We start from the raw sequence: 12,813 nt of genomic DNA, 5'->3' as shown, positions 1-12,813 counted from the left end.
GAAGCGGAAGAACAACTCAGAGGAACAAATACCTATACCTTTCCCTACGTTAGCCAAGAACCAAGAAGCATGAGGAGCTTGATCCAACATAGTGCAAATCTTCAAGAATGTGGAGGTAACTATTCCACTCTTTGATGCCATACATCAAGTTCCGAAATATGCTAAGTTCCTTAAGGATGTGTGCACTCATAAAGAGAAGACTGGTGGACTAAGGATGAATCTATTAGGTAATTCTGTTTCTTCTGTGATAGATGATTTTCCTGAAAAATATAGTGATCCCGGTCCTTGTTTGGTATTTTGTATGATTGGTGAGATTCAACTTAAGGATTGCATGTGCGACCTAGGGTCGTGTGTGAGCATTATGCCACTCTCGATTTATGAGAAGTTGAACCTTGCACCGTTGAGGCAATCCGGAGCTAGGTTTGTGCTTACAGACAAGAGTATAGTTTCAGTTGTGGGTATTGCTGAGAATGTATTGGTGAGAATTCAGGATATAATATTTCCGGTGGATTTTCATATCCTAGAGATACCTTCCATTGATTCGGATAGGCCATCCTCCATCTTACTTGGGAGGCCATTCTTGAAGACATCCCGGTTTAAATTAGATGCATTTTCGGGGGATTACTCATTTGAAGCCAAAGGGAAGGTGGTGAAGTTTAAATTGGAGGAAACCATGAGGCAACCTCTAGAGGTGCATTCAATTTTTGGTTGTGACATTGCTGAAGATGATGTAATTGAAGAACACTTTGGAAGTGATGATGAGATAATTGTCAATAGAAACTTGGGTATAAGAGGACTTAGCAAGGAAAAGGGAAAGGATCCACAACTTCCACATTCTCAAGCAAACAAGGCACCCAATCATGGTTCAACTAACAAGTGGAAGCATCTTCCCTTAAAGGACATTCTTACCAAGAGCAACAAGAAGGGAAAGATAGATGTCCTTGAGGATATTCCAAAAAGATGATCTTAAGCTCATGACCATTCAACTTAAGGACGTTAAAAAAAAGTGCTAGGTGGGAGACACCCCACCATGGTATGATCCTCCTTGTACATAATTTCTTGCATGTAGTTTTAGGGTCCTTGTTTGATTTTGTTGAATTTGTTTAAGCGTGCCTGATTTTGTTGATTTTGTTGGGCTTGTTAGAGTTTTCATGAGGATTTCATTAATCTTAGTTTGGTTAAATTGGCAATTTTGAAGAAAAATGCTTGATTTTGAGTATTGCCCGAAATTCTAAGTGTTTTTGAAGTACCTAGCTTGAATGAATGCCAAGATTGTGCTATAATTGTCTTCCCTCATGTTTCTTGTAAAAAAAAAGTCGTCCCATGCATGGGTGTGGACGACGCGTACGTGTCGATTTCAATGCCACAACTCCTGCACAAAAACCAGAGAGTTGTGATGGAACAGTGCGAATTTCACGCTGGGAGCACAATCCTTCCCACGCGTGCGCATCGGTGACACGTACGCGTCACTGGTCTATCTTGCACACCCACGCGTGAGCGTGGACGACGCGCACGCATCGTTTGCTATGTTACAACTCCTAGTACAAAAACTGGAGAGTTGTGCTGGAGTGGTGCTGCCTTTGTGCGAAAAGCACATTTTTTGGCCCCATGCGTGCGCGTCAGAGCGTCCCCTTTCTTTTTGCTGGTCATGCGTAGGCGTGGACGACGCTCACGCGTCATGTCCCATTTCCTACTCCCCACGTGTATGCATGGGTGAGGCGTGCGCATCGCATGACTGATGCAGCTAACAAGGCACGCTGCCCTGTTCTCTTCTTTTCCCTTTCTTTCTTCTACTCTTTCTTCCTTTCTTCTCCCCTCTCCTTACCACCCCTTTCCCGCTCACAACCACCGGCGACCTCAACCACCAGTGACCTCCACTTCTGGTGGTCCCACATCTTCTCTCTCCTCTCTTCTTCTCCTTCTTCTTCTTCTCCTACTCTCACTTACACCCAACCTCACTTTCTTCCTCTTTTAAGGTTTTATTTCTCTTCTTCCTCTTTTGTTCCTTTTTAAAATTTTTCTTTACTATTGCATTTGATTACTTTACTCTCTTTGTTCTTGGTTGAATTTTGACTTTGTTGTTTGTTTGTTTGTTTGCTCACTCTTGTTTCTTTTCTTCCCTTTTATTTTCTTGTATGGGTGTTGAATCTCATTTACTTTTGAATTGGTGAATTATTTCATTTCTCTTGGATGTTTGTGCTATGGTAAATGACATTCTATTTTGGGGCATATTCCTCTTGAACTCATCAAACTTTCTTGTTATTTACAATTTGTATACCAAGTGTTTGTGAAAAAAGAGCCAATGACATCTTTGTTCATTGTTGATCTTTCTCTTTCAACTTAGTGCCTCTTTTTCACAACACTTGCGCTACATGAGCATTGAGCGTCATTTCCATGATTTTTCATCATCAAATACTCATTAATTGTGGTTTGCTATGCCTGTAGCGTCATGCAAGAATGAGTGATTCAATGCTCTCTAACCCCATATTCTTCAATTTCTAGACTTCATTGTCTTGGAGTTAGTTGAGCCAACAGTTTTTCTATGACTTTCACTACTCTTGCATGTGTTTATCATTGTGTTGTCGATGCTTGAGCCTACCCTTCTCATGCTTTATTCTTGCATGCCTCTTTCACTCTTGCATCTAGTGATAGTGGGATACCTCTATGATTATTTTGACGTCTTACTTGCATGTAGTAGCTACCATGTTTTTAAGACAATTCACTCTTTTGTGGCATTAATTTTCACCTGCACTTTATTAATTACGGTTTTTGTCTCTCTGAGCTTAATATTTTTCTCTTTTCTTCCTTTTTAGGATGGCCACTAAAAAGGAAAGGAAAAGACCTCCAAAAAGCCATCTACAAGGAGAGAAACTCAAAGAGCGACCACTAAGGCACCGACTTCCTCAAAGGACAAGCCACTTGCTAAGCGGTTGACGAACTCTAGCTGCATTGATGAGGCAGAAAAGGAAGTTCCCGCAAGATCCATCAACCCAGCTACGGTGAAAACCGACAATCTAGAGTCCACCTCGGATCATGGCAAAGAAGTAATTAAGAGGTGAACTTGGAGACATCCTTGTTTCACCATCATATGGCCATTGCGAGTGACACTCCCTGACCCACTCTGTTCATCATTAATAGCACGGAGGACCGTGCAAATTTTCTAAGTGTGGGGAGGTCATTTACCGACTTCTGTAAGTAACGACCATTCTTTTCAACACCCAAATCTTAATTTTCTTTTGTCAATTAGGATAATTTATATTGCATGGCTAGTTTTTGCATTTAAACACTCTTTGCATGGTAGTTGTTTCTTGCTAGGACTACTTGGTTTGAGTGATGATTCTTTTCCAAGAAACTGTTTTTAGGGCACTGATAAACCCCATATTTAGGGTTTATCTTGTGCTTGATTTAGGGGATTTTATGATCTTTTACCCACATTTATTCAATGAAATAGCATAGTTTCATGATTGTCTCCCAATTTGTGCTTAAGTATGAAAACATGCTTTTTAGACCCTTAATTGTTACTTCTAATTCACCTTTGATTCCACTAGATGCCTTGATATGTTTGTTAGTGATTTTAGGTTGAAAAGGCTAGGAATAGATCAAAGGAATGGAGAGAAAAGCATGCAAAGTGGAGAAATCATGGAAAGGCAAGGATTTAGGATAAGATCAACGAAGCGCACGTGCAACAGACGCGTACGTGCGGATTGTGAGGTCGCAAGGTGACGCGTACGCGCACATGACACGTACGCAAGGGTGGAAAAATTGTCAAGCGACGCGCACGCGCACTGTACGTGTACGCGCCGATGTTCGCACGTGACCCACTTAAAGTGAATCCGCTGGGGGCGAATTATGGGCTTTCCAGGCCCAAATCTAACTTCTGATGCTATTTAACCCAAGGAATGAAGAGGAGTCAACATACTTTAGACACTAGTTTAGTTTAGTTTAATTTTTGGAGGGAAAGTTAGTTTTAGAGAGAGAAGCTCTCACTTCTCTCTAGGATTAGGATTAGGTTAGATCTAGCTTAGAATTTCTTAGATCTAGGTTTAATTCATGCTTTGATTTACTTTTCTCTTTGTAATTCTTCTTCTTCTATCTTTCCTCTCTCTAGTTTTGAATTTAATTCATGTAATTCTCTACTTTTATATTGATGCACTTTTGTTTCTTCTATTTTCATTTCAATGCAATTTATGATTCATGTTCTTTTATTGTTGAATTGCTTAGTTCATTTTACTTTCCTTTTATACCTTCTAAGTGTTTGATGAAATGCTTAGTTGGATTTTAGTATAGAATTTTATGATTTTAGCTTGGGAAGGTAACTTAGGAACTCTTGAGTTACTAATGTCCAAGTAATTGATGATTGGGAGCCATTAACTCTAGATCTCACTAATTGAATTGGTGGAGAGCTAGGACTTATGGACTTGGATTGATATAGCTCACTTGACTTTGCTTTACTACTAGTTAGATGATGACTTAGTGGGATTGATCCTTGCCAATTCTCATGTTGTGGTTAGTGATAGGGATAGAGATCTTTGACCACCAAAACTTGCCAAGACCTTTTTAGTTGTTAGTTTATTTTCATTGCCATTTACATTTCTTGTTTCTTATCCCAAAAACCCCAAAATATCTCATAACCAATAACAAGACACTTTATCGCAATTCCTAGGGAGAACGACCCGAGGTTCCAATACTTCGGTTTATAAATTTAGGAGTTTGTTTTAGTGACAAACAATCTTTTGTATGAAAGGATTATTGTTTGGTTTAGAAACTATACTTGCAACGAGAATTCAATTGTGAATTCTAAACCATCAAAAATCCCGATCATCAAAATGGCGCCGTTGCCGGGGAATTGCAATGGTGTTATGTTATTGGTTATTGTATATATGTGAATATTGTGAATAACTTTATTTTTGGATTGTTTGTTTGTCTTTGTTAGTTTTAGAACTCTATTAGTTTTGTTTTTATTTGTTACTATGAATTCTCGTCCTTGTGGTTTTGGATATGGTTATGACTATGTTGTAGGTAATGGAAACTTGAGTGATGGCTCACATTATGGGAGAGATGAATTTTGAGAAGGGAGCCACATCCCTATGAGCAATCACCATGGCAACCTCCTCATGCAAGATACTATGATGGTAATCCTTCCTGTAATGCATATCATTCCAATGGAGATGATTGTTCTTATCATGATTATTCCACTCAATCACCATCATTCCATGCACCATACTCTCAACATAGTCCTCAAACACCATCATTCCAACCACCATATTCTCAACCCACATGCTATTTCTACCAATTTCCTCCACAAAATCCTAATCCATATTCTCCCTATGCATATCCTTGTGATAATTATGAACAAGCAACCATTGAATCACCACCACTCCAATATCTTTACCCTTCAAACCAAGTTCCCATGGATGATACACTTGGTATTATTCCTCAAGAGCAAGAAGAGCTCCAAACCGCACTCACTAGTTTCACCTCTACCCTCCAAGAACTTATGTCCCGTATACTTCCACCTTCTACCAACAACCAAAATACCTTCCAACCTCCAAGCTTTGATGAACCTCCTTTCCAACCACATAATGAAATCTCCTTTCCAACACAACTCTCCATGGAAGAATATCCATGTCCATCAATCCAAGAGCAATATGATCCTACTTATGTTAGAAAAGCGGAACAAGAATCAAAGGATCGTCTCAAGGAAGAAATGGATCGGCTTCAAGCAACCATCCGCCAAAAGTTGGACTCGTGGGATTCACGCCACAAGCAAAACATGTCCGGGATAATTATGGAAAAGCAACCGAAAAGGGAAGTATGAGGGAGATTTTAGAGTCTCAAGTTGAGAACAAGGAAGTGGAGTGTGTTTTGCAACAAGTGGAAGAGAAGGAGATTGTTGAAGAAGAAGAAGTGGAAGAAGACCTAGGGGAGGTTGAAAAAGAAGGACGTTCCATCATTGAAGACAACTCTACATCAAGTGACAATGGTGATCTTGTTGGAGCTTCTTCCATAGGATGTGAAACTGGTGCACGGAAATCATGATTCACACTTTTCATAACTCCGCACAACTAACCAGCAAGTGCACTGGGTCGTCCAAGTAATACCTTACATGAGTAAGGGTCGATTCCACGGAGATTGTCGGCTTGAAACAAGCTATGGGAATCCTTGTAAATCTCAGTCAGGTGGATTCAATTGGTGATGAAGTTTTAATAATTAAAAGATAAATAAAACATAAAATAAAATAAAGTTACTTATGTAATTCACTGGTGGAAATTTCATATAAGCGTCTGGAGATGCTTTGTTGCTTCTGAACCTCTGCTTCTCTATTGTCTTCTTCCAACCATGCGTTACTTCCTTCCATAGCAAGCTGTAGGATCCTCTCAGTGAAAATGGTCCTCTACGGTTTCTGCACGGCTAATCAACTGTCGGATTGCTCGTCTCGGATGAAAAATACCAGGTACAGCTACCGCATGGCTAATCATCTGTCGGTTTCCACTAGCGTCGGAATTAAATCCATTGATCTTTTTGCACACTATCACTGCGCCCAACATTCGCAAGTTTGAAGCTCGTCATGGTCATCCCTTCCCGGATCCTACTCGGAATACCACAGACAAGGTTTAGACTTTTCGGATCTTAGGAATGCTGCCAATAATTCTAGCCTATACCACGAAGATACTAATCTCACAGACTCGGTCCGTGTATTAGATATCCAAGAGAATATACTCCAACTGTCGTCCAATGACTACGTTGAACATCATGTAGACCGCTTTGTGGTTGTCAGGCACGCGGATCTTGGCTAAGCGAGTAACGAAGATTGGGTGATTGTCACGGGTCACCCCTTCATTCTAACTTAACTGAATTAAGTATGAGAGTATATCTTGGAGAAAAAGTAGGCGTGAATTGAATAGAAAACAGTAGTAATTGCATTAATTCATGAAGAACAGCAGAGCTCCACACCTTAATCTATGGGGTGTAGAAACTCCACCGTAAAAAATACATAAGTGAAAATAGTCTAGGCATGGCCATGAGGCCAGCCTCCAAACATAAACAATGGTCTCTCCGTATGAAAAGTCTCTGAATACAATAGTAAAAAGTGCTATTTATACTAAACTAGCTACTAGGGATTACAGAAAATAAGTAACTTAGTGCAGATAGTGCAGAAATCCACTTCTGGGGCCCACTTGGTGTGTGCTTGGGCTAAGAATTGAAGCTTTTTTGTGCATAGGCTCTTCCTGGAGTTAAACGCCAGCTTTAGTGCTAGTTTGGGCATTTAACTCTAATTCTGGTGCCAGTTTTGGCGATTTACGCCAAGATGTTTTAGGCTGGCTTTGGATGCCAGTTTGGGCCATCAAAGCTTAGGCAAAGTATAAACTATTATATATTTCTGGAAAGCTCAGGATGTCTACTTTCCAACGGAATTGAGATAGTGCCAATTAGGCTTCTGTAGCTCCAAAAAATCCACTTCGAGTGCAGGAGGGTCAGAATCCAACAGCATCTGCAGTCTTTTTTCAACTTCTGAATCAGATTTTTGCTCAGGTCCCTCAATTTCAGCCAGAAAATACCTGAAATCATAGAAAAACACACAAACTCATAGTAAAGTCCAGAAATGTAATTTTTTAATAAAAACTAATATAAATATAATAAAAAGTAATTAAAATATACTAAAAACTATGTAAAAATAATGTCAAAAAGGGTATAAATTATCCGCTCATCACAACACCAAACTTAAATTGTTGCTTATCCCCAAGCAACTGAAAAAAATAGGATAAAAAGAAGAGAATATATAATGAATTCCAAACTTATCAATGAAGATTAGCTTCAATTAGATGAACGGGACTTGTAGCCTTTTTGCTTCTGAACAGTTTTGACATCTTACTTTATCCTTTGAAGTTCAGAATGATTGGCATCTATAGGAACTCATAATTTAGATAGTGTTATTGATTCTCCTAGTTCAGTATGTTGATTCTTGAACACAGCTACTTTATGAGTCTTGGCCGTGACCCTAAGCATTTTGTTTTCCAGTATTACCACCGGATACATAAATGCCACAGACACATAACTGGGTGAACCTTTTCAGATTGTGACTCAGCTTTGGTAGAGTCCCCAGTTAAAGGTACCCAGAGCTCTTAAGCACACTCTTTTTGCTTTGGACCTCGACTTTAACCGCTCAGTCTCAAGCTTTTCACTTGACACCTTCATGCCACAAGCACATGGTTAGGGACAACTTGATTTAGCCGCTTAGGCCAGGATTTTATTCCTTTGGGCCCTCCTATCCATTAATGCTCAAAGCCTTGGATCTTTTTTACCCTTGCCTTTTGGTTTAAAGGGCTATTGGCTTTTTCTGCTTGCTTTTTTTTTTCGCCACTTTTTCTCTCTCTTTTTTTTCTACAAGCTTTTCACTGCTTTTCTTGCTTCAAGAATCAATTTTATGATTTTTCATATTATCAATAACATTTCTCCTTTTTCATTATTCTTTCAAGAGCCAACAATTTTAACATTCATAAACAACAATATAAAAAATATGCACTATTCAAGCATTCATTCAGAAAACAAAAAGTATTGCCACCACATCAAAATAATTAAACTAATTTCAAGATAGAATTCGAAATCATGTACTTCTTATTCTTTTGCAAATAAAAATATTTTTCATTTAAGAAAGGTGAAGGATTCATAGGACATTCATAGCTTTAAGACATAGACACTAGACACTAATGATCATGTAATAAAGACACAAACATAGATAAAACATAAAGCATAGAAATCGAAAAACAGGAAAATAAGAACAAGGAAATTAAAGAACGGGTCCACCTTAATGATGGCAGCTAGTTCTTCTTCTTGAAGATCTTATGGAGTGCTTGAGCTCCTCTATGTCTCTTCCATGCCTTTGTTGTTCCTCCCTCATGGCTCTTTGGTCCTTTCTAATTTCATTGAGGATAATGGAGTGCTCTTGGTGCTCCATTCTTAGTTGTTCCATGTTGGAACTTAGTTCTCCTAAAGAGGTGTTGAGTTGCCCCCAATAGTTGTGTGGAGGAAAATGCATCCCTTGAGGTATCTCAGGGATTTCATGATGAGGTATTTTCTCATGCTCTTGTTGAGGTCCATGATTGGGCTCTCTTGTTTGCTCCATCCTCTTTTTAGTGATGGACTTGTCCTCTTTAATGAGGGTGTCTTCCTCTATGACAACTCCAGCTGAATTGCATAGGTGACAGATGAGATGAGGGAAGGCTAACCTTGCCAAAGTAGAGGGCTTATCCGCCACCTTGTAGAGTTCTAGGGATATGATCTCATGAACTTCTACTTCCTCTCCATTCATTATACTATGAATCATGATAGCCTGGTCTATTGTAACTTCAGACCGGTTGCTAGTAGGAATGATAGAGCGTTGGATGAACTCCAACCATCCCCTAGCCACGGGTTTGAGGTCAAGCCTTCTTAGTTGAACTGGCTTGCCTCTTGAGTCTCTCTTCCATTGAGCTCCTTCCACACAAATGTCCCTAAGGACTTGGTCCAACCTTTGATCAAAGTTGACCCTTCTAGTGAAGGGATGAGGATCTCCTTGCATCATTGGCAAGTTGAATGCCAACCTCATATTTTCCGGACTGAAATCCAAGTAATTCCCCCGAACCATTGTGATCCAATTCTTTGGGTTCGGGTTCATACTTTGATCATGGTTCCTAGTGATCCATGCATTAGCATAGAACTCTTGAACCATTAAGATTCCGACTTGTTGAATGGGGTTGGTGAGAGTTTTCCAACCTCTTCTTTGAATCTCATGTCGGATCTCTGGATATTCACTCTTTTTGAGCTTGAAAAGGACCTCGGTGATCACCTTTTTCTTGGCCACAATTTTATAGAAGTGGTCTTGATGGACCTTTGAGATGAATCTCTCCATCTCCCATGACTTGGAGGTGGAAGTAATTGCCTTCTCTTTCCTCTTTCAAGAGATTTCTCCGGTCTTAGGTGCCATTAGTGGTTATGGAAAAATAGAAAAGCAGAGCTTTTTCCACACCAAACTTAAAAGGTTTGCTCGTCCTCAAGAAAAATAAGAAAGAAAGGAGTAGAAGAAGAAGAAATGGAAGAGATGGAGGGGAAAAGTGAATTCAGCCAAGGGGGTTAATTGTGTATGAAGTGTGAAATTGAAGGTTGTAAGGAGGGGTATTTATAGGGTAGGAGGGAGAGGGAATTCGGTCATGAAGGGGTAGGTTAGGGAGGGAAATGGTTTGAATTTGAATGGTGAGGTAGGTGGGGTTTATGATGGATGGATGTGAGTGATGAAGAGAATATGGGGAAGAAGGTAGGATTTGATAGGTGAAGGGTATTTGGGGAAGAGTTATTGATGGGATTGGTTAAGGGTATTTGGGGAAGAGTGTTATGGAAAGGTGTGAAGAGGAGAGAAGAAGACGTAGGGTAGGTGGGGATCTTGTGGGGTCCACAGATCCTGAGGTGTCAAGGAATTCTGCTTCTTGAACCAATCTGGCGTTCAAACGCCCTTTGTGTGCCAATTCTGGCGTTTAACGCCAGCTCTGCTACCTTTCCTGGCGTTAAACGCCAGTCTGCTGCCCCTTTCTAGCGTTTAACGCCAGCCAAATGCCAGACACCAGACACCCCTTTCTGGCATTAAACGCCCATTTTACTATCCTTACTGGCGTTTAAACGCCAGTAAGCCTGTCTTCTTGGGTGTGCTATTTTTGATGCTATTTTTTTATTTTGCTTTGATTTTGCAGTTATTTTTATGACTTCACATGATCATCAACCTAAAGAAAACATAAAATAATAATGGAAAATAAATAAATATAATTAAATAACATTGGGTTGCTTCCCAACAAGCGCTTCTTTAATGTCAATAGCTTGACAGTGAAGCTCTTAGAGAGCTTCACAGAGACTCAGAGCTTAATGGTGGCCTCCCAACACCAAACTTAGAAGTTGAGTGTGGGGGCTCTGTTTGACTCTGTATTAAGAGAAGCTTTTCATGCTTCCTCTCCATGGTTACAGAAGAAGATCCTTGAGCCTTAAACACAAGGTAGCCCTCATTCAATTGTAGGACTAACTCTCCTCTGTCCACATCAATCACAGCTTTTGCTGTGGCTAGGAAGGGTCTTCCAAGGATGATGGATTCATCTTCATCCTTCCCAGTGTCTAGGATTATGAAGTCAGCAGGGATATACAGGTCTTCAACCTTCACTAAGACATCCTTTACAAGTCCATAAGCCTATTTCCTTGAATTGTCTGCCATCTCTAATGAGATTTTAGCAGCTTGTACCTCAAATATCCCTAGTTTCTCCATTACAGAGAGTGGCATGAGGTTTATACCTGACCCCAGGTCACACAGGGCCTTTTCAAAGGTCATGGTGCCTATGGTACAGGGTATTAAGAATTTTCCGGGATCCAGTTTCTTCTGAGGTAATTTCTGTTGAGCCAGGGTATTTAGTTCATTAATGAGCAATGGAGGTTCATCCTCCCAAGTCTCATTACCAAACAACTTGGAATTCAGCTTCATGATTGCTCCTAGATACTGAGCAACTTCCTCTTCAATAATATCTTCATCTTTTTCAGAGGAAGAATATTCATCAGAGATCATGAATAGCAACAGTAAGTTCAGTGGAATCTCTATGGTCTCTGTATGAGCCTCAGATTCCTTTGGTTCCTCAATAGGGAACTTCTTAGTGGCCAGTGGACGTCCATTGAGGTCTTCCTCAGTGGAAATCACTGCCTTTCCCTCCTCTACAGGTTCGGCCATGTTGGACGTGTTTATGGCCTTGCACTCTCCTTTTGGATTCTCTTCTGTATTGCTTGGGAGAGTACTAGGAGGAGTTTCTGTAACTCTTTTACTTAGTTGACCTACTTGTGCCTCCAAATTTCTGATGGAGGACCTTGTTTCAGTCATGAAACTAAGAGTGGTCTTAGATAGATCAGAGACTATGGTTGCTAAGTCAGAGAGGCTATGCTTAGAATTCTCTGTCTGTTGCTCAGAAGATGATGGAAAAGGTTTGCTATTGCCAAACCTATTTCTCCCACCATTATTATTGAAGCCTTGATTAGTCTTCTGTTGATCCTTCCATGAGAAATTTGGATGATTCCTCCATGAAGGATTATAGGTGTTTCCATAGGATTCTCCCATGTAATTCACCTCTTCCATTGCAGGATTCTCAAGGTCATAAGCTTCTCCTTCAGGGGAGGCTTCTTTAGTACTGCCTGATGCAGCTTGCGTTTCAGTCAAACTCTGAGAAATCATATTGACTTGCTGAGTCAATATTTTGTTTTGAGCCAATATGGCATTCAAAGTATCAATCTCAAGAACTCCTTTCTTCTAAGTTGTCCCATTATTCACAGGATTTCTTTTAGAAGTGTACATGAACTGGTTATTTGCAACCATTTCAATGAGTTCCTGGGCTTCTGTAGGCGTCTTCTTCAGATGAAGAGATCTTCCAGCAGAGTGATCCAATGACATCTTGGACAATTCAGATAGACCATCATAGAATATACATAAGATGCTCCATTCTGAAAGCATGTCAGAAGGACATCTTCTGATCAATTGCTTGTATCTTTCCCAAGCTTCATAGAGGGATTCACCTTCCTTCTGTCTGAAGGTTTGGACTTCCACTCTAAGCTTGCTCAACTTTTGAGGTGGAAAGAATTTGGCCAAGAAAGCATTGACTAACTTTTCCCAAGAGTTCAGGCTTTCTTTAGGTTGTGAGTCCAACCATATCCTAGCTCTGTCTCTTACAGCAAAGGGGAAAAGCATAAGTCTGTAGACCTCAGGATTAACCCCATTGGTCTTAACAGTGTCACAGATTTACAAGAATTTAGCTAAGAACT

General features: G+C 40.1%; 1 non-coding gene across 1 annotated transcript; it reads left to right on the top strand.

Annotated features, from left to right (window-relative positions):
• Positions 1-12,499: 12,499 nt before the first annotated feature.
• Positions 12,500-12,607, top strand: LOC148570491 (small nucleolar RNA R71). Its single transcript, XR_015908005.1, has one exon. It is a non-coding gene; the product is annotated as a small nucleolar RNA R71 (small nucleolar RNA).
• The last annotated feature ends 206 nt before the right edge of the window (positions 12,608-12,813 follow it).

The sequence above is a fragment of the Arachis ipaensis genome, chromosome B3 (genome assembly GCF_059453495.1).
Source record: "Arachis ipaensis isolate K30076 ecotype BB chromosome B3, ASM5945349v1, whole genome shotgun sequence".
NCBI classification, from domain to species: domain Eukaryota; kingdom Viridiplantae; phylum Streptophyta; class Magnoliopsida; order Fabales; family Fabaceae; genus Arachis; species Arachis ipaensis.
The sequence above is the reverse complement of the archived record's forward strand: the minus strand, read 5'-3'. Positions and strand labels throughout refer to the sequence as shown.